Below are 4,775 nucleotides of genomic sequence, written 5' to 3'. Positions count from 1 at the left end.
CATTAGGCTCTTCAAACAGGACTGCCATTTCAGGTAGTATGCTCGTGACGAGTTGAAGTTCTCCAAAGTTGGCTGCGCTTGTAACGCAATGCTTCTCGGCGCCCGACCTAACACCAGCTTGAAGGGCGCAATGTTCGTAGTTCGTTGAACTTGCGTGTTGTAGGCGAACGTCACATCGTCGCTAAATAGGTCCCAGTCCTTGGGATGCTCTCCAACATATTTTTGCAACGCGGAAGTCAGCGTGCGGTTAAACCTTTCAACTTGGCCGTCGGCCTGAGGGTGATACGTCGTCGTGAAGACGTTGCGTATGCCCAAAATTCGACAGATATTTTGAAAGGGGGGGGGGGGGGACGGGCAGGATTTGTTGGAGACAGGGACACGGGGTGGTATATAAGGGTGTGTTGCAGTTGAGAGCGAGAGGGGGTCGGTGAGTGAGATGGTCGGCACGTTGCAAATTGGGGATGCAGAAGCAGGGGGAGAGGAGCGCGAGGAAGGGACGAATGTGCGACGGTGGGGCATAGACCAGCAAAGTGCTCCTCCTGGGGTGGGAGACAGCCAACCGACGTCAGCGGCGCAGTGGCCACAATTTAGCGGAAAATTAGCTGCTGGGGGGGACACTTGGCGAGGCGGCAGGCGACGCTTGGTGACGGGGCGGCGTTTCGTGACGGGGCGGCGTTTCGTGACGAGGAGGCGCGCTGGCAAATATTTGAAGTGGAATGCATGGTTGTGCAAAAGAAGACGGCCAATAGAGGCGCGTGTAGCATGCGAGATTGTATCTCGCTTGGATCGCTCTACAGCGGGGATGCATTTTTTCCGCCTTTCGAGCCGATTCGACAAGGCCTCACCTTCGCTGCCGAGCCATCACGCGTGAGGAGATTACCATCTGCAAGTGACTGCTGGCGCTGCAACTGCGGCTTCCACTCGTTTTGTCCTCCACACTGTCAGCACCGGCCGGCCGACATTGCTGGCCGATCGGCGCGGCGTGCCCTAGCGGGCTTCGGTGCACGATTCGCCAACGTTGGACCTGCGCTCTGATGGCTGTCAACAGCCAGCATAGCAACGCCCCGCAGCATGCCAGGAAATATTCCACAGAACAGCCGTTTCCACCGCTCCGTCCTCCATCAGCAATGCGCATCGCCTGCTTCAACGCGCCCGCGCCCACCTACATCCCGCCACGCCTCTTCCGCCCCGAACCGCCGCCGCGCGTACCCCGGCCTCGTATGAATCCAAGGCGACTCACAGCTGCCTGCTCCCCGCCGGCCCCCGAAGAGCGCCTCCTGGAGCACCCTCGCCAGGGTTTATTGGCCGCCGCATGCTGTATATCTCCACTCCGTGCCGACAGAGCAGATGAGCACGCAAGCCGGTTATGGAAAGCCCTTCGTGGACGATGAATCGCGACACTGCTCCCTTTTTCGACGCTACCATACTGCGCATGCATATGGCGGGCGGGACAACTGCCCGCTCCCGTACTTCCGCCGTGCTTTTGGCACATAGCGCGTCCCACCACACACGGCACGCGCGCCGCAAAGCGCCCCACCAAGCAGCCGCGACGCGTGCGCGGCGTCCACCATCCCTTGCTCCCTCAGGATTGGCCACGGGTGGCCGTCTCTCGCGTCGGCGCGTCGGCGTCGAGCTTGCGCCGCGGGTGCCCGCCGCACCGCGCGCGGTCGGCGCCGGTGGAAGCGTCGCTGCGCAGGAGGGCGGGTAGCTTGTGCCGGCTTGGTGCAGTGAGTGGAGAACGTGGCGTGGTCAGTTTTGGCGCTGCTTCGCATAATTGCCGACGACTACAGTACTGTGTACATTAGATTTGCAATTAGATCTAGATCTCGCTGTAAGGTATTCTTCGCCACGGCGACAGGATTTGGCGCAGCACGCCAGGGCTCCTATCAGTGCAGCGTGGTACCCCTCCTAAGGGCAATATTTTGGACAAGCCCATAATTCTGGACAAAAAAGTCGCCAATAAATGAGCTGGCGTTACTAGTATAAACAGCCCACAGAAGTTGCCCAAGTGGCGCCGTACGTTAGCACTTGACAAGGCTTATAAACAGGAAACCGCCCAAAAACTCCCGCCCTTTCACATCATTCAAACGCGTTCAAACAGACAACCGCCTTTTCCCACACCCACTTCCACTCCCATCTTCCAATTTGTCCACAACCCAAAGTTTCATCTCAGCCTTCTCCGCACTGTTCACAATGCCACTATCTATGCGGCGACAAACTAGGAGGGCAACAGATGCACAGCAATTATCCACCAAACGGCTGGAATCGAAGAAAAAAGCCATCCAGCTCCTCAAACCACAAACTTGCCAATCCGAAATATTGCCATTGCCACAGGCATCTGCAAATCAACTGTGGGCAATCTTAAAGACCTCATAACCCGCAACTAGACGGGTGAACTCGAAAAAAATCTTAAGCGACAAGAAGCGCTTCAGTGCTGGAAGGCCAACAGTACTCAGTGCGTCGGAAGAAAAAATCGTTTGCGAGCGTTTGATATACGCTGGCAAAAAAGGATTCGCTTTTGATGTGAATGGATTACGAAGTGTGATGTCAAAAGTGGCAAATGACGGCCGAAAGGGTTGGAAGAACGGCCTCCCATCATCTTCAGCAGTGTGATCTTTTCGGTCCCGAAATCGCTCAATAACATATCGATCGAACGAAAATAAAGACAACGTCAAGTTCAAGGGAGAAAATTATGACCATGTTAAGCATTACTTTGATGTGCTTAGTGAGGTAGATTCAAGGCACCCTTGTGTGCTGACTAATGGGGACAGACTGTGGAACGTGGATGAAACGGCAGTTGACACAACATTCGGTAATCGCGTCAAGGTTTTTGGTGCCTCCGATACTCACCATGGGGGATTTAGAAAAGCAAAAAAGACAGCAGGGACTGGGAGACACATAACAGCTGTTGTTGCTGTCTCTGCCTCTGGAGAAATTTCGCCGCCATTCTTCATCGTGGCGGGAAAATATGTCATGTCCAATTGGTTGGATCCTGTTCCAGATGTCTACAAAATGAGCGGCGAAATATGCAGGCCTTTCACGAAGGACAACTGGTTTCCTTCCGATGGGGTTATTAAGTGCAGCAAGAAAGGGTCAATGGACATGGAAATTCTTCCATGCTTCATGGCGCACTTGAACAATTTTGTCCGCTCTATTCTTCCCAATAATCGACACTACGTTGTGTGTATCGACTTCCATTCTTCTCGCAATGGCCTCACTTGGCTCGAACATAGTGTGAAGAATTGCTGTGAGATTGTGCTATCCCCGGACAATACGTCACATTTTCTTCAACCATGCGACCAAAAAGTTAACAAACGGTTCAAAAGTGCCATGCGAACCCTGCCAGATGACTTTAATAAGTCTGTAATTGTCGACACTCAAAGCGTGCGATTTAATTTGATGTGCGCAGTGTACGCCTTTAGGCAAATCACGACAGAAGACATAACTCATTCTTTTCATGCCACAGGTCTCTATTCCTTCAATCCGCAATTTCCGGAACGTTTCGCAACTCGGAAAGATTTTGCTACGCGTGAAGCCAGGGGACAGCTGAAAAGAATTGAGAAGAGTGGTACCTCAGCACCGATAATTGAAGTGCTTCATCAAAGTCGGGATAAAGACACGTTATAGCGGGTCCAAGCACTAGTCACTCAAAACAAGTCAGCTGAAGAAATTTTGAGAGATGTAAGTTGTCTTCTGAAAGGAGCAGAGAAAGTCAATTCTGTCGTCATGAATGCTTGCTCGTCTTCAAGCGAGGCCACAGTTGGAAGCAGCAACAAACGTCCGAATATCAAGCTCTATTGTGGTTCCGGAGCCGAATGCCTTACATTCAATCAGATTATGGACGCACGGAAAGCAAAAGAGGCTCTTAAAAAAGCTGATGCTGAACAGAAAAAGAAAATACAGCTCAACAATAAACTGCAACGAGAGTCCAGACAACAAAAAAAGGCAGAGGAGAAAGCGTTGCGTGATGTTGAGCGCAAGCAGAAGCGGGAGGCACGACAGAGGGAGCGCGATGACATGGCTGACAAACGTCGCAGAGTGCAAAAAGCGCCAACGGATGCGATTATGCCTGGGAATTCAGGCCATGAGAGGACGCCCGTCAAGGGTTTCTTAAAGAAGAGCAGAGCAAAGGTTTCGGGAGCAGTCGTCGAGGAACTCCTCGGTGATATACTATGCGCTGTAGCCAGGGCGTAGGAGGCGGCAATGCTTTGTCCGTCATAAACATGATGTCGGAAAGTGACCGTTGAACATCGAGACTCTGTAAAAGTTCGCGCTGTGGTCTGCGTGCTGTTTAAAAGCACCCTGCCAGGTGCTGTAGATGAGCCGTTGTCTCCGGATGACAACAGCGCCGTTATCAGGGCTGATCCTTGTTATAAAGGTATTTTGGTTTAAAAAATTGAAAGTTGTCCATATTTAAGCCTCCAGGGAGGGGTAACTGAGACACAGCCGCTCAGGACCGGGCGTGTCTTGTTTCTGCCAAAGATATGCAATGTGCGCATGCAGTGTACTACGCCGGTACAGGGCCTACGCATTAGTGCCGCCCGGTGTGAGACCCCAAAAACGGCACTATCGGGAGGGTGGCATTAGTAAGTGACGCCGTCACATCCATTTACAGGCACTCGGAAATTAACATCTGCCTGATCGGCGTTGGTTTTCTATCATGTTTTGCAGTGAGAAACGCGCGCTTTGCTGATCTTAGATGCGATAAAGCGTCTGAAACTTGGCACTCAGATGCCAGAAGTTCCAGATCTCCCATCAATTCCGCGATTTCCAGC

The sequence above is a fragment of the Chondrus crispus genome, genomic scaffold (genome assembly GCF_000350225.1).
Source record: "Chondrus crispus Stackhouse genomic scaffold, scaffold_444, whole genome shotgun sequence".
NCBI classification, from domain to species: domain Eukaryota; phylum Rhodophyta; class Florideophyceae; order Gigartinales; family Gigartinaceae; genus Chondrus; species Chondrus crispus.
The sequence above is the reverse complement of the archived record's forward strand: the minus strand, read 5'-3'. Positions refer to the sequence as shown.